Source organism: Talpa occidentalis, unplaced genomic scaffold, assembly GCF_014898055.3.
Source record: "Talpa occidentalis isolate TD23 unplaced genomic scaffold, MPIMG_talOcc4v2.1 talOcc4.2, whole genome shotgun sequence".
In the NCBI taxonomy this organism is placed as follows: domain Eukaryota; kingdom Metazoa; phylum Chordata; class Mammalia; order Eulipotyphla; family Talpidae; genus Talpa; species Talpa occidentalis.
The window spans coordinates 56,910,533-56,932,079 of record NW_023602073.1 but is presented as its reverse complement, the minus strand read 5'-3'; the positions used below and the strand labels follow the sequence as shown (position 1 = coordinate 56,932,079).

At 51.1% G+C, this 21,547-nt stretch overlaps 1 protein-coding gene across 2 annotated transcripts in view; it reads right to left on the bottom strand.

Moving 5' to 3' along the window:
- Positions 1 to 21,547, bottom strand: part of PACSIN1 (protein kinase C and casein kinase substrate in neurons 1) — a 57,699-nt gene that overhangs the window by 9,580 nt on the left and 26,572 nt on the right. Inside the window, exon 1 of one of the 2 annotated variants that reach the window (XM_037519547.1) lies at positions 7,237 to 7,402. The exons of the other annotated variant lie outside the window; for it this stretch is intronic. The gene's annotated coding sequence lies outside the window, so the exon portion shown is untranslated. Of the gene's footprint in view, positions 1 to 7,236; positions 7,403 to 21,547 lie in introns of those variants that run through there. 2 annotated transcript variants of the gene reach the window in all.

The window sequence follows — 21,547 nt, the reverse complement described above, 5'->3', positions numbered from 1 at the left end:
CCTCACCTGCTACCACTCTTACTCTATTCCAGTTCCACTGACTTTCTTGCTGTTCTAACCCCAGGACCTTTGCACCTGCTAGGAATACCCATTCCCATTTCCAGGTCTGTTCAAATGTCTTGACCACCTTCCATTTAAACTTGCAACTCCTGGGCCTCCCCTGGTGGCGCAGCGGTTGAGCACTGGGCTGTGAAGCTGCCCACAGCCTCTGCAGTGCCAGATCAATCCCCAGCCGCCGGCGAGGGTCCCACATGGCGCGACAGACCTTCCTGCCGCACCTGCTGCTCCCCTCAGCAGTGTACTTCGGTCCTTCTGCCTGCTCTGCTCCCCGCTCTGGCTCTGGTGAATTCTCTCACCCTCCCGCGCTTCTGACTGAACCCAGTGCTTGTATAAATAAATCTTTAAAAAAAATAAATAAACTTGCAACTCCTTCCCCAGCCCCAGAACCCCCTTCCTCCCTTAATCCACTTTGCTATTCTCCACAGCACTTGTCACCATCTGACAGGCTCTCAACACGGAAGTATTCATCATGTTTAGCGTCTTCCTCTCCCACTAGAATGTCAACTCTGTAAGGTCAGCGATTTTCTCCGCTGTGTTCCCAACATCCAGAGCAGGGGCTGGCACATAGTGTGTGATACATTTTTGTTGAATGAAGGAATAAATATCAAGGACCTTTTGAACATTTATTCATTAAATAGCAAAAACACTTAATTCTGTACCTCAGAGGCAAGCTCAATCATTGGCACACAGTGGGTGCTCAATAAATGCTGATAATAAAAGTGACATAACCAAGAGTCAGATTCAACAAAATGCGTTCCCAGAGTGCATTTGTTTCCAGGGCCCCGCTTCTCCTAGCATCCTCTGCCTCTCCTCTTGGCCAACACTCTGGGTCTACTTCCAGGGCTTCCTCCTCCTGATCCCTCATGACATTTCTGCTTTCAGGATGGTGCCTCCTCCTACCACACACAAGCAACATCAGGCTGGTACATCAGAGTGGTCCATCACTCCTCTCTACTCTTCCATTATAGCAACGACAACCATTTGTGAGTACCTACTCTCATACACTTCATGTCTAATACTCACAATAACCCATGGAAATAGCTGGTGACTTCCCTGTCATCTCTGAGACTCAGAGAGGTTAAATAACTAGTCCAAGGTCACACAGCATGGATGAGGCTGAGTCAGATCCAAAATCAGAGGTGATTACCCCCAACCAACCGGCTTCCCACGTGCCCAGCTCAGAGCCAGCACTCCATGCACATCACCCCTGCCCTCCTGGTCTAAGGGCCAGCTCAGCTCAAATCACGGGAAGCCAGAGCTGCCTCCCTCTCCTCCAGGGACTCAGGAGGCCACACGAACATTCCCAGCAGCATCTCTGCTCCAAGTCACCCAAAATGGACAGGCTCACCAGGTCTGACTCAGGCTGCGCAAGGAGTCTTTACAGCCTCCGCAGAGGCAGTGAGGAGGACCCAGGTTAGCTGTGAGGTGCTGTCCTTCCACCCCTCCCTGCCGCCCAGAGTTCCTTCCAGTCTCTGCTCCTTGGCTCACCCCTTCCCTCCTGCCTGGGGTGCTGTGTTCCCTCCCACCAGTCACCTCTCCAGAAATTGCCCTGACTCTTTCAAGGGCCAGGTCAGTCCCACTGCCTCCAAGAAGCCTTCCCTGAATACCCAGCTCTCTCCTACCTCACCCCACACCTTGGTGCGACTCCTGGTGAACCAGCCATCCACCATGTCTTGCAGCCCAGGGTGGCAGCCAGCTCTCCTAACCCTCACAGAAACTTCCCCAGACTAGCACCGAGAGCGGAGGAAGTAAGAACACTGCTGGTGGGGCCAGGCAGGCAGATCCTGGCTTTGCAAGTTGTTTGTGTGACTTTAGCAAGTTGTTTAAACTCTCTGTGTCTCAGTTTTCTTGTCTGCAAAATGGAGGTGCTAATACCACCTGCCCCATGGAGTTGTTGTGAAGAGGAAGTGAGTAAGCAGTGCGCAGGAAGCACCATGTCAACCATTACTGTTAGGATGATGGGTATTATCACCCTGCTCCCCATGGCCACAGGCCTTTCAAAACAGACTCTCCTCTCTCTGGGTGGCCTCCCACCCCTTTCTCCCCTCTTAGGGCTAACACCCCATAGGCCTTTGCTGTGGAGTAAACTGTGTCCCCCTTAACTTCATATAGACACCCTACAGCCCAATGTAACTTGTGTTTGGATAGAGGACTTTTAGAAGGTCGTTAAGGCCAAATGAGGTTCAGTAGGCGCGGTCCTAACCCAACAGGGTTGGCATCCTTATGAGAAGAGGAAGATTTGTGGTGGGGGGGGGAGTAAACTGGGTCAAAGAGGTCAACTGTACAGTAAAGAGTAGAATTCAACTCTGAGTGCAAACTTACCATAGTCTATAAAGGTGCTGATTTTTAGCGATATATCCCTGAAACTTATATAATGTTATAATGAAGTGTTACTCCAATTAAAAAATGTAGCAGCATGAATCAAGTTGCAGGCACACCATGATTATGTGTGATGTCTATACACACACACACACACACAAACATATGTATTTACATATATGAATATGTAATGTGACTACAAATATATATATTATATCCAATATATAATTTATGTGGGAAAAAAGAAGAGGAAGAAAGAGATCTGTCTCTCCCCATGTGGACACACTGAGGAAGGCAAGAAGCAAGAAGACGGTCACCCACAAGCCAGGCAAGAGGCCTCACCAGGGGCCCATAGGCACTGTAATCTTGGACTTTCGACCTCCAGCGCCAATAGAAATAGATGTGGGTTAAGCCACCAGTCTATGGCATTTGGTTATAGCAGCCGAACAGACTAAGACACCCCTCCATAAGTGCTGGGCCTCATCTGGGACCCCCAGTTCTCCAGGTCCCCTGTGGGAAGAAGATCCCAGGCCTAGCTTCCTCTTGCTTTTTCTTCAAGTCTGAGAAGCAGGGTTCCCAGCCTCCAGCCCCAAAGGGCCTTCCCTTCAAAAATGAACCCTAAGGAAGAAGAGGATGGAGACACAAATGGGGGGTCCAGGGAGGCAGAGTATAGGGATCACTTGAGGCTGAGGGCCCCAGAGAGGCCCAGGGCAGAGGGACAAGCCCAGAAAGAGTAAAGGCACTTCACCCAGTAGTCCTGGCTGCCCTCTCTGCTTCCTCCCCGGCCCGCTCCTGGACTCTCACCATCCCTATCCTTACTCTTCTTCCTCTAGCACACGAAGCCTTGGACTTGCTTTCTTGCTTCCAGAAAATCACCTCCAAATCAGCCCCCCACTCTTCTGCATCAGGCAAATGGATGAGGCCACATGTCATTCAGTCCACAAGTCTCTCTGGAGCCCGGAGCCCACAGGCCTCAGCAGGGAAAGAGACGGGCCCTCCTGTCCAGAAGCCAGAAGCGAACACCCCAATGCAGGAAGACAGGCAAGAAGCAAACAAGTATCACCTCTTCAGGTGGTGACAGCAGGTGAGGGAAAACCAGGCAGGGTAAGAGGGTGGTCAGGAGTAGCCCTCAACAATGACCAGTTGGGGTATCTGTACCCTGCTCCCCAGCCTCCCGGTGGGCTAGGTCTGAGGTGCATGCTGCACTGGCAGGACTGAGTTGCCCACAGTGGGAACTGGCCTGATAAGCGCCCTCCCGCCTCCCCTCCACTGCCTCAGCACTTCCCGGCATCGCCTCCCAAAGGAGCTACCCTGCTCAGAGCATTGTCTCAGGGCTTCTGGGGGAGCCCAAACAGAGACACCCACAGATGGGGAGGTGGAGTGGGAGCCGGCGGGCAGACACGCGGTGGGACATTCCCTCTGCTCCGGTGCTTCTCACAGGTCCTCCCAGACCAGGCCCTCTGCAGGGCTGTCTTGTCCTGAGCCCGAGCCCCCTGCATCTGGGGAGGGCAGGCACAAGGTCTACCTGCCCGGTGGGCGGTGCGCCAGAGTGTGGGCAGCAGCTTCCCATGGCACAGAACTCTGGGACAGAATCCGGGTGGAAATCTGACCAGGAATAAAGGGCCCTCTCCCTTCAGCAGCAGTGGGGTGGGATGTGCGCAGCTCTCTCCCGCTCCTTCCCCCCTTCAGCCCCCAAGTAGAGCTTTCCTAGCCAGGACTTAGCAGGAAAAGGCAAGAGGCCCAGGCCCAACTCAAGCTTGACTTCCTGTCCAATTCTATGCCCCTGGGGCAACTGCCCGGTGTGGGGGGAGGGGGAGTAGGCAGGGAGCAGGCACTGAATCCTTTCTGCGGTGAGGGCAGCACTAGAGCCTCCACTTTACGGCACAGACACAGAGGGTCAGCGGCCAAGGCAGCCATTCCTGGCTTTAACTTGAAACTCTGACCCTCAAGGTGCAGCTCTGAGCTACAGGCGCAAACAAGACAGAAATCTCCAGCCCTCACGGAGTTGACATCCCAGAGGGGCAAGCCTGACAAGAATCCCGGTAAATAAGTGATAAATGTGTTAAGAGATGACAAGGGCTGTAGAGACTAAGGCAGGGACGGGGGACAGGGAGGGGCAGTAGGGACCGGGAGTGATGCTGCCGCCCATAGGGTGGTCAGAAGCCATTCTGAGAAAGTGACATTGAGCAAAGCCCTGAGGTGAGGAGGCTGCCCAGACATGCAGGAGGACAGCCTCCAGGCAGAGGGAGCAGCCAGTGCAAAGGCCCTGAGGCACAACATGGCTGCTGTGGCTGAGGGACAACAGGGTGCTATGTGCCTGGAGCAGAGGGAGTAGCAGGGAAAGGAGGAGCGAGGTCAAGGAGGAGGAGGGATGGAGGCTGGAGGAGGGTGTGAGTCACATGGGGCCTCATAGGATAGTGAGGCTCTCACTGTCCCCCACATCTCCCCAGGGTGTGAGATGTGAACAGGAGGTGGATGTGAATGATCCCACGTTTAAGGCTTCCACCTGCTGGGGGAAGAGTGGACTACAGCGGGCAAGAAGCACAGGGAACCAGCAGTCCTCCAGGTGAGGGGAAACGGGTGCCACCCCCCCTCCCCACGCCGGCAAAGCTGGGAGCAAGGAGAAGTGCTGGGAGTCTGGTAATACCGTGACGTTTGAAGCAGGCAGTGTCAGCTGACGGTGTGGATGTGAGTGTGAGAGGAAGGAGTCACGGATGGCTCCAGGGTTCGGGCGCAGCTGGCAGGTGGGGCACTATTTCCTGAGATGGGGAGCGGTGAGAGGAGCAAATGAGGGGGAGACTCGGAGCTCACTTTTGGAGTCCCGAGATGCCCAATTTTAAAATTTTTTAAAACTGCAATGGAAGGAAGGAAGGGAGGGAGAGAGGGTCGCGCCAATGGATGTCTCCTTGTTCACCCCAGATCTCCTGTGTTGAGGGGTCAGGCAAGGAAGGGACAGTCTGGGGCCAAATCCTTCTTGCAAATCCAGGCCCGGTCCCCTGGACGAGCGCCAGGTCTGAGTGTTCCTAGAGCCTCCCTTCAGCTCCTTCAGACATGGGGAGGCTGGGGGAGAGCAAACTGGCTTCCACAGGCAGCTAAGCTGGCTGTGGACCCCCAGGGTATGAGGGGCTAGTGTTGGGAAATGTGCCCCAGGAGGCCATTCTTGCCGGCTCACTGCCTGAGTCTGGGGGCAACAGAGTGCTGGAAGAGATAGCGCAAGCAAAAACAGAGCCGAAGGACGTGTGGGGCAGAAAATGCCGAGAGGGGCTGGGGAGGGGGTGATGTGGCCTAGAGAAGGCAGGCCAGGAGTCAGGGAGGTCATGGCCAGGCCTAGAGGGGCTAGGAAGGGCCAGCTCCTTCCAGATCTGGCAAAAAAACCCTGCCCTCCAGGCCTGCCAACCCCCCTCCCCCCAACCCCCCTTTCTGGCTGGCTGGAGCCAAGACTGATGCCAGTGCCAGGCTCTGGCGGGGAGGAGGGTCTTCAGCTCCTCCCAAAGGAGAGTGACCAGCTATGGGTTCCAGCTCAGCACCCTTTGCAGAGGCAGAGGGAGGAGGGTGACAGGGGACAGATGGTGGACACGGATTACCTGGCTCCCAGGCAGGTCTACATCTCACCCTGCTCCTGTCACCCTAAGCCCTGCCTCCTCACCCCCAGACCCCTAACCTCAAAGAGGGAGGCTGAGGCCTAACACCAGCAGGTGCAAGAACATTTGTAGAAGTGAACAGGAGCCAGGTCAGCTCTCAGGTTCCCCCACCCCTCCTGCCCATCACAGGCCTGGGGACCCCCTATTGGCCCCTGTACCAGGTTCTCTGACGCCCGAGTGACCAGGGGAAAGTGAAAACCCACAATATGGTGCCAGGGCCCAGCAATAGACGCAGCCACGTCCTTAGGGGTGCTGGGCAGAGAAGGCAGGAGAAGGGGCAGACCCTGTGCTGCTGCGGGCACCTTAGGCTTACCCAAGGTTGCACACCAACCACTCTCCCTGCCTAAGGCTAGGGTCTCCTTCAGTTTTGTCCCAGGTGCACCCTACCCACAGCGCTACGGAGGCTCCTCCTGCCCCCTCTGAGCCCAGAGCCCAGGCAGCAAGGCCCAGTTCCTCCCTAGGCCCCTGCCCCACCCCCTCCGGAGCAGCAGAGCAGTGGCAGAGGCTCCTCCGCAGTGCCGCCAAGCTCCCCCGGCAGCAGCAGAGTCTGTCCCCAGGAGCAATGCAGCAGAGGGACAGAGCGAGGAGGAGGAAGGGAGGGCCACAGGCACCCCACCTCCATCCGGGGCCTGTTCTCCTTTACCCCAACATGGAAACCTGGGCTTGCTGGGGGTGGGACAGGGTCCTTTGGGAGAGCTGGGAATTAAGGTCCGCAAGAACTGGGGGGCCTGATCTGGGGGAGAGGCAGAAGAAAGATGCCCTTTCACTGACCCAGGGGCTCTAAGTCCAATGACAGAGACCATGGGGGCCAGGAGGGAGGTCACTGGTGTTGGGGGGTGGGAGGTGAGTCTGCGGGTTCCGAATGGCCAGAACCCAGCAGTGCCCTGAGTGGGGGTGGGGAGCATCCTCACTTCTCCCTGCCTGCCCATCCTTGGCCTGGACAGGAGGGCATTCCTACGGTCAGGACCTGTGGCAGGGGTAGACAGAGGGATGGAAGTCCAGAGGAGGAAAAGCAACGGTGGAGACAGTCCTCCCAGTGGGGAGGACCCAGGTTCTGAGGGGGTCTCTCAGGGATGCTGGCTGCTCCCCCCCAGGTCCACAGGCCCTGGCCCCTCTGTCACTTTGCTTCCCTCCAAGTGCTGCTGGCAGCAAGGCAGGGACAGCCCCGTCCCACTCTCCAAGCAGCCACTTCCAGCTTCCCCACTGGATGCCTTACCTGGGCCTGCCTGGGTACCAAGCCTGGGGCAGGTAGGAGCTCACTGCCCCTGCTGGGCCAGGCCACGGCCGGAGGGGCTGGCTGTTCTCCTCCTTCTCCGTGGTGGCAGGCGGGGAGGGGGCCTGGCGCCCAGGCTGGGGGGACTCTGTCCTCTGGGGTTCCCTCCACTGCCTGCCCAGGAAGGCAGCAGCGCCAGAACTGCAGAAGGCAGCTCCCCGCCCCCCACTGCTGCCTCCTCCCTCTCCCTCCTCCCGACCCGCCTCCTTTTCCAGCCACCCACCTCCTTCTGCTCGTTTCTATGGCAACTAGGCACAGACAGCCTCCCTCCCTTGTACACCAGGGGACGCCCGCCTTCTACATGGCGCCTGCAACAACTCGGCGGCGCGGGCGGGCGGGCAGGCGCATACTCTTCACCATCGCTGAGAGGCTGGCATCACACAGGCGCAAAGGTGGGCGTCCCTGTTTCGAGCCTTTCCTCTCTCTCCCCAAGACTCTGCCTCTCCACATCCCCCAAGACACGGGAGGCTGCATCTTCCCAAGCACTTCTCTGGGCGCCTTAAGATCTTACTGCGAGCTGCTCTGTACATTTCTATTCGCTTCATCATTTATTCCATCATGCCCAAAATCTTATTTCGAGACTTCTGGGTCACACTGAGTGGGATGCTTGTCTCCAATCTCATTCCATGAGCTCCTATTTTACAGATTGGAAACTGAGGCCCTCAAGAGTAAAACAACTGGTCTGAGCATCTGAGCTCCTGGCTTAGTCACTGGCAGTGAGGACTTAGGAATCCAACCCTGGTGCTTCTGCCACCGGCCATGGCTGTCACACACCCTCGAGCAAATGCAAGCACATGCTACATACACGATCCTTCCACACCAATGTGTGTGTGCCCACATGAGCACCCCAATAACATAGTATACATGCAAACACAACGTGCATGTCCACAAGTCTGTGTATCTGCCTACACACACACAGATAACACATACATGTACACATACAGAAGTGTATCGGCATAAGCACATCTGTAAGATCTTCATAGCTCCAGACATGCAACGTGTAAACATTTCCTACACAAAATCACAGCTGTATGTACAAGCCCCCAATCCTAGCTTCACAGGAGGGGATCAGTGATCTGGGTAAGAGTGTCCCCCTCAGGGGATTTGACAAGTCTGCTCAGCATTCCCTTCTAGGGATCAGACACTAATCTGCATACCGTATCACACTCTGAGGCTGAAGAGGTCTGGGGTCAGGCTGGAGTCAGACCTCCCTCCCTCTGAAAGTCCTCTGTCTGGTCCAGACTAGGTTCTATCTAAAGCCTTCAGATTGAGGGACTCACATATGTCTCCTTCTGCTCCCCGATTGTTGGCCAGCCCTGGAACTTGGAGTTATGAGAGGAAAGAGTAAGATGGGCCCTTCCTCCTCAGAGAGAATCCCAGGGTTCAGAGAGCCCTGCCAACCCTCTGACCCCAGAGGGACAACATCCAGAGGCAGGAGGGGTTGGTGATGGGAGACCAAGTGAGGGCTAGGGCCCAGGGCACACAGATGCCCCATAGCATGCCCCACAGCACACCCTGTCCCCAGGCCGGTACTACCTTGGAAAGATCTCAGGCATGGGTCACTGCAGCCCTGGACTCCAGTGCAAGTCTACAAACCCCACACAGCCCAGAGAGAGCCTTCACAATCGGAAAGAACCAGAAGTCCACTGAAAATTAAGGTGAAAGCTTCATGATCCATATTTCAACTCATCTGAGATCCTCAAGCATGGCTGCCTCCTATTAAACTAAGACCGGTTATCAGTTGAATGACATATCCAGATATCAGAGATGTCAAATATGAGTGAAAGATCATCTTGGCATAGATGAAACAGTGTACTTCATTCAGCAGATATTTACTAAGCACCCATGACGTGCCAGGTACTGTTCTAGGTTCTGGGACCAGCCATCGGCAAATCAAAGTCCCTGCCCTGGAGGAATGAGCTAGTAGATTTCCTGAATTCCTGTTCTCTCACAGCCCTGCAGGCGATGTCACAGGCCTGATTAGGAAACAGAGGTTCTGGGAGATGAAGCAATTTGCCCAAGGTGATAAAGCCTGTAAAAATCTGGGCTGGTTTGGATAGCTCATCCTCCATATGCATAATATAATGTTTATTCTCTAAAAAAAAAATCTGGGCTGGAATTTGACCCTCCTGCCAGTCAAGCTTATTCTAATGTTCCACATTGGTTCTATTAAGAAACATCTGATTGAAAACACAGCAAAAGTCACACAATTTCTAGAAGTTTCACACTCAGTATTCTTCTCATCCTTAGATAAAGGCAGGACAATGTCACATGTACTTAGAGTGCCAGTCAAATAGCAGGCATGTGTGAGGACCCCAAAAACCATAGGTGACTTTCATCCTGGCCTTCTGTAGGCCAGAAGCCTGATGCTAGGTTTCCCCAGGCCTGAAGTCTTAACAGAGCATCAGGTCAAGGCCCAGGTTGGGAGGAAGGGAATGCCTGCAGCCTGCACCCCTGGAGAGCCAGGGAACCTCAGCTAGGGGGCAGGGAGGGATTGAGTTTCCATGTGCTATAAGCAGAGCCCCCTGCCCACCTGCTGGCCCCCCAGCCCTGGATCATCTTTCTCCTAAGGACTCAGCTCTACTGGGGATACCAAAGATAGCTGCCCACTTACTCATCTGTCAACCTGATCTGGCCCCATCTGCTGCCTGGCAGACCCCTGAGATGTGCCTGCCCACACTCAGGCTCTGCGGGAGAAGATGACCCTTCTGTCACTCCCCTCCCTAACCCACCCCCACAGGCAACCTGATCCAGCCATCTGCTGTTGGGAGGACCCCCAAGTCATCCATCTGCAACCTTTTATTATTCCACTTGCAGGTCCCAGATAGGCCCAGGGACACCCCAATACCACAAAATATATACACACACACATGCTCACCCCCATGCCCAACCCCAGCCCTTATTCCTGGACCTTCACCACAGGCTGAATCAATACACAAATGAAGAGACCACCACCTAGGCCACAAGCTGACCTTGTGCCTCCCAGGAGAAGTTGACCCCACTGTCACTACCTCCTCACCCAGTCCCATTCACTGTGTAGCCCCTCCCCAGCCCAGCTCCAGCTCCTCCCAGCAGGGCAAAAGCAATCAGGGCTCATTAGCTGCTGCTCTGTGTCTCATTTGCATAACGCTCCAGTGACTGTCAAAGTGCCAGAATTCGCCCCAAGCCCTGCCCATGGGGCTGGCCAGCAATGAAGAAATAAAATGGACAAAGTTCCCTTGAGAGTCTGAGAAGGGAGCTAAACAAAAGCATCAAGAGCTAAACACCAGCAAACAGGAGCAAAACTGGGGTGACTTTTGAGTTTCAGAACCTGAAATGTACGCTGAGTAGGCTCACAGACATTTAGGGAGCAACTACTAAATCCAGGCACATGCATGGTGCCTTATACACTTTACCCACTTGTTTTCTTTCTCTCTTTTTTTTTTTTAAAGGTTTATTTTATTTTTTTTTAAGAGGCATGTATTATTTATTTGTTTGTTTGTTTGTTTGTTTATACAAGCACTGGGTACAGTCAGAAGCGCGGGAGGGTGAGAGAATTCACCAGAGCCAGAGCGGGGAGCAGAGCAGGCAGAAGGACCAAAGTACACTGCTGAGGGGAGCAGCGGGCGGCAGGAGAGGTCTGTGCGCCATGCGGGACCCTCCTCCAGTGGCCGGGGAGCAGCCGGGGATCGAACTGGCGCCGCACAGCGCTCAACCGCTGCACCACCGGGGAGGCCCTCTTTTTTTTTTTTTTTTAAGGTTTTCTTTCTTTAAAAAAAAAAAAAGATTTATTTACTTATTCATAGAAGAACTGGGGTGTAGGCTGGAGATGCTGGGGGGTGGGGGAGAAGATTCACCAGAGACAGAGTGGGGAACAGAACAGCTAGATCTACTGAAATACACTGCTGAGGGGAGCAGCGGGGGGGGGGGGAGACAGAAGAGGTCTGCCGTGCCATGTGGGTAGCTCCCTGGCTGAGGATAGAACTCACTCATGCTGCAGTGCCTGCGGATAGCTTGATAGCGCTGACTTTAACCCCCACACCACCAGGGAGGCCCAAGCTTTCTCTGAGCAGCACTGTTCTAGGCAGTTAGGCACAGCAAAAAGCCATGAAATAACCTCAAGGATATTTCATACCAAAGCGGGAGACACACAAATAAACACAGGCATAAAAGGGGAAAGGTGGTATAGGATAATTTGAGGGAAGAGTATTTCTGGCAGAGGAACGAGCAAGGGCAAATGGGGCCTCCTGGTGGCGAAAGGTGTTGAGACTCAACCTATGAAGCTATCCGCAGCCACTGCAGGACGAGTTCGATCCCCAGCCAGGGAGCTATCTACATGCCCCGGCAGGCATTTCCTGTCTCGCCCACTGCTCCCCTCAGCAGTGTATTTCAGTCGATCTGCCTGTTCTGCTCCCCACTCTGTCTCTGGTGAATCCTCTCACCGCCCCCCCCAACACACACACAGAGCACTGGCCTGTACCCCACTTCTTGTATGCATAAATAAATAAATCTTTTTTAAAAAAAAGAGCAAGGAAACTGGATGGATAGATGAATGGATGGATGGGGGGGCGAGTATAGGAAGGGATAACAGTAGAGTGATCTAGGCAGAGAGAGGTAGCACCTAAGAGGAAGGTGGGTTTAAACCTTTTAGCACTTTGTAGACCATGGTGAAGGCTCTGGATTTTATTCTAAGTATGAAGGGAGGCTATTGGTAGTTTTGAGCAAGGGGGGAAGGACCCAATTCTATTTTCAAGAGATTGTGGCTTTTATATGGGAAAGTTACTAGAAGGGGAGAAGAGCCAAAGCAAGACCAGTTAAGAGGCTTTTGCAATATTTATTCCAATAGAAATGAGTGCTTGTGGTCACTAAACAAATGTCCAAGAACATTTGTTCAAAATAGCAAATTCTGTTCGAAGCAGCTTTGTTCATAATAGCTCCAAATTGGAAGTAACCCAAATGTCCATCCACAGAAGGCCTGATAAACAAACTGTGTGGTCCGCTGCATGTAATAGAAGTCTTTTGCTCTTTCATTGCTGTCTGGGATTCCACTGTGCAAATTTCACTCCGACATGTATTCACATAGTTGAATACGACACAGCAATGAAAAGCATCTGGCTACATACATCACATGGAAAAATCTCAAGGCCTCATGCTGAACAAGGGCATTTAAGATTCAAAGAACATACTTAGTGGATTCTATTTATATGACGCTCAAAAACAGATAATCTGAACTTCTGGGAAAGATGGAGTAGATATACTTTTCCCCGTTCCTCTTACAAAGAGCAGTGAAAAGCACTGGAAATTATAAAACAAACATAAGGAGACTCTGAAAGATGAAAAGAGGAAGGAAGATTGGAAGACCTCAGGACTCAAAGAACAACACTGCAGTGAACTCTTGGGTTTTCTTTTTGCCTAAGGTAACTTAGATTTGGAGAAGTGAACATCACCCAGAAATACTAATGAATGTGAGCAAAAACAAGAAAAACCTGCTCTCTAGCCAAAGAACTAGAAAAAGCACAATCTAGCCAAGATAAAACTTTTTATAAAGGCTCAGAACATTTGCAAAAGTTAACATATAACATTATATTTGTTTCAAGTGTACATGATTTGCTACCTGTGCATATTGCAAAATGATCACCACAATAAATCTAGTTGCCATCGATCACCATACATACTTACACATTTTTTCTTTTTAAGATATCTACTCTCTTAGCAACTTTCAAATATGTAATATAGCTCATTAACTGTAGTATATTATAGCCCCATAACTTATTTATTTTACAAGGACAAAAATCTTTAAAACAATAAATGCCCTATTCTAGCCAAACACAGTGGAAAAGCTGCCACCCTACCCCACCCCCCCTCCCATCCCCATGAGCAAAGGCAGAGTGGGGAGCCTTGCCTGGCTATAGTCAGGTGCCCCATCCCCACCACCAGGGTGGCAACAGAGCAGAAAGGATGGGGCAGACAAACCCAGCAATAATGAGGCATTCACCCCCTCCACATTGGGATGGTGTCAGAGGAGGCCTACTCAGAACTTTCACCATCACCCAGCAGTGACAGGTCAGCGGAGGCCACATGGGGAGCAATAATAAGGTACCCCACTCTTCCTGGATACAGAGGTATCAGTGGATACTGCTATTAGTGAGACTTGAACTCCCAACCTTGCCCAGAGGTAAGGAGGCACCTCTGTCCCCCTTGAATCAACCAAGGTCAAGTAGGGAACCGAGACTTCCACCCCTACATGGCAACAATAACACACAGTGTTAGAGGAGCCTTCTAAGACAGAGATTTAAACAAGAAACAGTGTCTTATAACATAATATCCCAAATGCCCAGGATACAGTAAGAAAAGCATTTGTCATACCAAAAGCCAGGAAAATCTCAACTTGCATGAGAAAAGGCATCCAACATCTGCCAACACCAAGATGACACAAATACTGGAATTATCTCACAAGGATATTAAAGTTGCAATCTTAAAATGTTTTAACTAGCAATTATGAACACACTTGAAATAAATGAAAAGAACAGAATGATTAAGCAAAGGAAGTATAGATATAAAGAAGAATCAAATTGAAATTTTAAAACTGAAAGCTTGTTAGATGGTCTTAACAACCAATGGAGACAGGAGAGGAAAGACTTGTGAACTTAAAGATAGAACAACAGAATGTACCCAATCTGAACTACAGAGAGAAAATGGACTGGCGAAGGAGGGGAGAGCCTTAGAAACCTATGGGCCTGTAACAAAGGTCCAGCATTTATTTATTTATTTTTTAAAGATTTATTTATTTATGTATATAAGATCTGAGGTACAGGCCAGAGGTGTGGAGGGGGGGTGAGAGGATTCACCAGAGACAGAGTGGGGAGCAGAATAGGCAGACTGACTGAAACACACTGCTGAGGGGAGCAGTGGGTTAGACAGGAGAGGTCTGCCGTGACATGTGGGTAGCTCCCTGGCCAGGAATCAAACTCGTGCTAGAGTGGCTATGGATAGCTTCATAGGTTGTGTCTTAACCCCTCGTGCCACCAGGGAGGCCCCCAGATCCAGCATTTATGTCACAGTCCAAAAGAAGAAAAGAGTCTGGGGCTGACAAAGTATTCAAAGAAATAGTGGCTGAAAATACCCCGTATTTGACAAAAGACATAAGCCTGAGGATTTAAGAAGCTTAATGAACTCCAAACCAGTAAACCCCAAAAAATCCATCCTAAGAAACAGCATAATCAAACTCCTGAAAACTAAAGACAAAGGCAAAGTCTTGAAAGCAGAGAGGGAAAATGACATCTCATCTAAAAGGGAAAAGCAATTCAGAAGCCATGGGGACCAGAAGTGGCAGAATATTATTCAATTGCTGAAAGAAAAGAACTATCAGCTCAGAATACTATATTCAGTGCAAACACCCTTCAGGTTTTAAGGAGAAAACAAGAAATTCTCAGATGAGGGAAAACTAAGAGAATTTATGGTTCACAGACCCTCCCTAAAAGAATGGCTAAAGAAAATCCTGGAAACAAGATAGGACAAGATGAAAAGAAAGAATCTTGGAACATCAGGAAGGAAGAGAACAAAAGAGAGAGTGAAGATACGGGTAAGTATGATAGATTCTCCTTATCCTCTTGAGTTTTCTTAATTATGTTTGAGAGTTGAAACCAACATTATAACACTGGCTGATGTGCTTCTCAAAGCATGTAGAGGAACCATTTAAGAAAATTAGTTTCTAAGTGGGGTTGGATCAAAGGGCCAAAAGGGAAATGAATTTTCTGCACATCATTTCAACTGGTAAAATATTGACTCCCGTAGCCTGTGATAAGTCATGTATAAATATGTAATATCTAGAGCAACCACTAAAAGGTCTATACAAAAAGATATACTCAAAACCACTACAGCTAAATCAAATCAAGAACAGTTGAGTCTAATCTATGGGTACAGGTCGGAAGAGAGGTGGTTCCTGGGAGGGATCAATAGAAGGGGGCATGCGGGTGCTCTGGGGTGCTGGAAACATTACCTACTTGATCTGAGTGCTTTCGCAGGTTTACACACATATACAGTGCTAGGGGAGTTAAAGCCTCATGGAGGTAAAGTCACATGACTGGCTGGGTTGGGTGGCCTCTCACACAGTACCAGCCACTTGCTCACCTCTGTATCCCAGGGGAATTAGACTGGACAAAGATGCTCACAACCACATCACGTATATATACATGATGCAGCAACTCACTCTAGCTTTGGCACTGGGCATACAGCTGGTGCCCAGTGCATGTTCCAGCCTGCAGCAACTCACTCCAGCTTTAGCACTAGGCATACAGTCGGTACCTAATGCATGCTCCAGCCTGGCCGATGATGCAGACAATACTCGTAGCTCCTCACATGCATCTGGTGGTTCAGATCCACAAAGCACTCTCTTCCACGTTGATCTCTGGAGTCCACACTCACCTCGTGGAACACACCAGGAAAAGGGAATGAAAGAAGCTCAGGTACTTGTCCAAAGTCACAGAGCTCATTGGGATTGGAATCAGGCCTTTGGATCCCACAGGCAGTGCCCCTCCCAGGGGCTCTGAGGTCCTAGCGCGCATCAGAACCTCTGGGAGTTCTGTATAAAATGGAGATTGATTCAGCAGGGGTTCACTTGTTCACTGGACATAACAAAGCTCCCCAGGATGTAGTAACTCAGACAACAATGATCTATTATATTTTATGATTCTGTGGGGTGGCAGGGCTCAGCAGGTGGTTCTTTTCCACAGGGCCTCCCCCACGGCTGACAGTGTCTTCATACTTCGACCCTCAGTTGAAGTGACTGGGCTGGGGCAGCCAGCTGGGTGCCTGTCCCTCGCCATCTCCCCCCCCTCCTGGCACTCACCTCTCCTTTTCCCCCAACACGGTCTCTCCAGCAGGGCAGCTGGACCTGCTTACTTGGTATCTCAGGGCCCCAAGAGTGAACTTCACAAGGCTGAGATCCAATATCGTCAGCTCTTATCTGTCAAGCTCACCACCACCTCACTGGCCAGAGTAAGTAACATGGTTGAACCCAGTGCCAGTGATACACCAGGGTGTGAATACAAGGAGATGGAGTTCACAGGCCCAGGTAGGGAGCAACTATGTACCAGACCACCATAGCTGGCCTGTGAACTGACTGGGGCTCAAAATTTGCACTTCTTTTGACCTCCTTTTCAGGTGGTTCCCCATTGTTTTTTTTTAATAATTTTTAAAAAAGATTTAGTTATTTATGCATACAAGAACTGGGGTGTAGGCCAGAGGTGGGGGGGTGAGTGGATTCAAAGACAGAGCGGGGAGCGGAACAGAAGGATTGACTAAAATACACTGCTGAGGGGAGTAGCAGGCGAGACAGGAAAGGTCTGCTGCGCCATGTGGGTAGCTCCCTGGCCAGCCAGGGGAATTGAACTTGCTACGGATAGCTTCACAGTGCTATGGGCCCCGGTTCCCCATTGTGTGGGCCCACACTCCCAGAACTGGCCCTCCATGCTGCATCCTATATCACCACCATCAAAGAGGCTTCTTTAGTACCTGCCTGTTCTGGTCATTGATCAAATGGGGTGCCACAGACACAATGGCTGTCCTGAGGAGCTGACAACCCAGGGCAGACATACCCACTGATCAGACACCAACTTCCATAAGCCTGGGCTTTGCCTGTTGGTTCTGACTCAGTCCTGCACAGATACCCCCCTCTCTGGGTTTTAGTTAGCTCCTCCATTGTGAAGGGGGTTGGGCCTGATTAGCGATTTCTAACCTATGCACCATTTAGGGATTCTTTATGCATTTCTTCACCCAAAGAACCCCATGTTTTGAAAAATTTGTCTGCCAAACTGCATATATTAATTTTTTTAAATTGGAAAACAAATGAATTTTTACATATTTAATTACTGTGTTAGAGAATCTTATCAGCATGGCATAACCAGTATTTCTATGCTGAACTGAGAAAATTCCTACCCAAAAAAGAAAGCTCTGAGCTATCAGAGAGTCTGGGCTGTTGCTGCTTGGGGAATGTTCCATTTGGGTAGTTTTTTTGTAAAAGTTGAAATAACTGAGCCCCTCCCTGGAATTTTGGGGTCCGCCAGTTGAGATTACTGGACAGGATGTTATCTAAGCAAGACCAGCCCAGAGCTCTAAGTAGGCTGTGTCCCCAGTACCACTGGGGGCCTATGGCCAGCCACACACGTGCATGCTTGGGGAAAACTTGGGGCCCTAAGTTTACACTGTCACGACAGTTGTCACTAGTGCCACCGACTTTAAATTTAAGTAAAATAGAATTAAATAAAATTGCAAATTCGATCCTCATTCCCCCCCAAAAAATCAATTCCTCAGTTGCCTGAGTCAAGCTCATGGGCTCAACATGTGGTAGTGGCTACCAGGCAGTGAAGATAAAAAATATTTTGATGAGGGGCCTCCTTGGTGGCGCAAGGGGTTAAGACACAACCTATGAAGTTATCTGCAGCCACTGCAACAGCACGAGTTTGATCCCCGGCCAGGAAGCTACCCACATGGCACAGCAGACCTCTCCTGTTTCACCTGCTGCTCCCCTATACAGTGTGTTTCAGTCAGTCTGCCTGTTCTGCTCCCCCACTCTGTCTCTGGCGAATCCTCTCACACCCCCACACATACTCCACTGGCCTGTACCCCAGTTCCTTTGTACATAAATAAATAAATCGTAAAAAAAAATTTTTTAAGATTTTATTTATACAAGAACTGGGGTACAGGTCAGAGGCGCAGAAGAGTGAGAAGATTCACCAGGGAGCAGAATAGGTATACAGACCAAAGACACTGCTGAGGGGAGCAGCGGGCGAGACAGAAGAGGTCTGCCACGCCATGTGGGAATCTCCCTGGCTGGCCAGGAATTGAACCTGCGCTACGGAGGCTGCGGACAGCTTCACAGCATGGCGTTCAACCCACTGCGCCACCAGAGGGGCCCAAAATTTTTTTTGATGATTATAGGTCAAACCAATAATGCTAGAAGGTATGGTCAAAAAATACAAATTCAGGCAGGTCCGACGTTACATGCTAATGGGGCCCAAGAGAAGAGTTCTCACACAAGAAATCCAGCATTTCCTGGACCAAAAAAAAAAAAAATTTTTTTTTTACTCCAAAACAGTGTCAAAAGTCACATTTAGGGAGGGATAAAGTCAACCTTTAAAAATCCCACATCACATTTACAAAACTGGTTATGTTCCTGAGAAAATGTTACCAATAACACTTAGAGGAAGCCCCCAAGTATGACCCCTGATACAACCCCACCCACAGTATGCCCCCACCCTCAAATAGGAGAGAGTGAGGCTAGCTGTTTGCTCAGCCTGACAAACAGAAACTTCTTTAACGCTGCCAGCCCCATGCCTTCCGTGTCTATTTCTAATGTCAGGGCTGCTCGGCAAGGAGACAGCGTGAGAAAGCTGGTGGGCATGGCTGACTGAGAAAATAACTTTTAGTAGCAGACGCTGTTGCCTGTCTGAACAACAGCCATTCCACTTTTGCCCCTAGTGACTGGACTCCCAACTACATTATGAGTGACTCAGGAAAAATGCTGATTGTTCTAAAGCTGGTGGAGTGTAAATGATTGTCAGGCTTTTCTGCCCTCCCGCCATTAGAGTTGATGATGGATCCCTGCGGTCCTGAATGCATGCCTGATGGCGGGCACCCGGAGTAGGGTGTGGGTGGGATTCACCTGGACTGAGACGGGGCCTATAAGGACGGCGTCACGGGGATGCCAGAGGAGAACAACCAGAAGGAGAACAAGTGAGAGATGGGAAGCACACCAGCAGAGATGCAGAGGCCACGAGAGAAGGCCGGAGAGCCCAGAGAGAGTGAAGATTTGCTGGGGGGGCCAGGAGGCCAGCCAGCCTCCTGCCTCCCCCCACCCCCCAGCACCCCTGCCTACGGTGTACCTGGTAAATTCAATAAAAGCCTGAAAATGCCACCAAGGGCTCCAGGACTCCCTCCTTCCCTGGTCAGCTTGGATCATAAAGAATCTGCACTGGGCCTTTGTAAGGGCTGGACAGGACACAGTGCAGATTTTCTGATCCCATGCAGACTGGGTAAAGGAGGAGTCAGAGTCCTCAGTGGTTTTGCAGGTCTTTTATTGGGGTTCACCAGGCATATGGCAGGCAGGGGCGCTGGGGGGCCGGGAGGCTGGCAGGCCTCCCAAGTCTTCACTCTGTCTGGGCTCTCCGGCCTTCTCTCAGCTTCTCATCGGCTTCTATTTGTTCTTGGCTTCTGCTGGCGTCCCCGTGTCGCTGCCCTTAAAAAGCACAGCCTCAGGGGCCTCCCCTGGTGGCGCAGCGGTTGAGCGCTGGGTTGGGAAGCTGCCCGCAGCCTCTGCAGCACCGGTTCGATCCCCGGCTGCTCCCCAGCCACCGGAGGAGGGTCCCACATGGCACGCAGACCTCTCCTGCCGCCCGCTGCTCCCCTCAGCAGTGTACTTTCGTCCTTGTGCCTGCTCTGCTCCCCGCTCTGGCTCTGGTGAATTCTCTCACCCTCCCGCGCTTCTGACTGTACCCAGTGCATGTATAAACAAAATAAACAAACAAATAAAATAAATAAGTAAGGAACATGCCTCTATAAAAAAAAAAAAAAAAAAAGCACAGCCTCAGCCCAGGTGAATCCCATCTACCTATGCCCACACCCTACTCCAGGTGCCCGCCATCAGGCATGCATTCAGGACAAGGATCCATCATCTATCCTGATGGCGGGAGGGCAGAAAAGCCTGACATTTTCTTTACCCTACAGCCTTCCTGCCCTACAGCTGGTTTTTCAGCTTGGCACTATTGACATTTAGGGCTGGATAATTCTTTGTAGTGGAGCTGCCCTGTGTGTTGTAGGATGTTTAACAGCATCTCTGTCCTGTACTCACTAGATGCCTGCAGCACCCACCCCAAGTGGTAACAGCCAAAAATGTCTGCAGACCGTGCCAAGTGCCCTGGCAGCTAAATCAACACAGATTGAGAACCGCTGGTCTCAGGTTTGAATCCTAATCTAGTGATTCTCAAACTTTAATGGGCAATCAGAATCACCTGCAGAACTTGTTTTTCTAGATTGCTGGGTCTCATTCCACCCCCTCAAGTTTCTGATCCAGTAGGTCTCTGGTCTATTGAGTGCCCAGGTAATCCCCCCCAGGGACCCCACTTTGAGAACCACTTGGCCAAGTCATTCGTAGCACTCCTGTTCCTGCCCAGTCAGACTAGAGTAAAAGGGCTTCCAGAAAAATGTCCTTGTTAATGAAAAAAGACACTTGGGAATAGCAGTCCCTTGTCTCCCTGGACATTGAGGAACTTGCATCTGATGTCTGGAGCTGGTAGCCATCTTATAACCCCAGAGGAAGCTCGTCTGAGTGCCAAACCTACCCACTAAGGATGGAAAGAAGGTGGCTCCTGGAGATGGTTAAGTAATAGAACTACGTGTTACAAAGCAAGCCTGCTTTGTTGGTGCCTTATCACCTTAGCATGTGCCACCTGCAGGCAGCTGCAATAGCAGTGGTCACCCCAACCCAGAGTTGGCCTGTGTCCCAGGGCTCCAATAGTGGAGGTAACCCCAAGTGCCTGCAGCCCCTGGTTCGGGGCCACTGAGAGGAGCATAAGGACCTGCTGCTCAGCTCAGCTCAGCTGTGGCTCTGCAGAGCCCACCAGCCCAAGAGCTTGCCCTGACTTCAGTGCAGGTCAGGTCTGGGCAGGGAGGGGTGGGGTGGGGCTCCATTTTGTATTTGGAGGCAGAATCATAAATGGACCAATCAAGTTTAACCTAATTGAGCCAATCAGGTTCAAGCACTCCAGCTGTCAGTCAAGAATTATGTAGATTGAAAACAGAAATGAGCTAATTGGTGCTAACCAGACAAATCAGATGCTTAGGATTGAAAAATGGTCCAATCAGGCATGTAGGGTGGAGGATAAAAGGCAGAGCAAGAGCCAGCTTGGTTCACTCAGCTGCTAGCCTCTGAAGAGAGGAGGATTCGGCACTTTTGTAAAACTTCATAGCGACCCAGCTGCTGCACCTGCCACCAGCCCCTCCCTCTGACATCACCTGCAAGAAGCATCATCAGCCTCAGTTCACAAAGAATGGCAACACTGATGTCTCCATTAATGCCTCCAGGTGACTGGTGCTGACCAGCACTACTGATAGGTAACTGGGCACTCTTTCCAGCCCCATTTGAGAGCTGTCCACTGGCTCTGGTTCTCCAGAACTACCCCTTGCTGCTGTTGAGTTTGTCACTGTCTGGTCCGGCATTGGACCCTGTCCAGCCTGGCCTTCACACTGTTGCTGAGCACCCATGATCACCTCCAGCTGC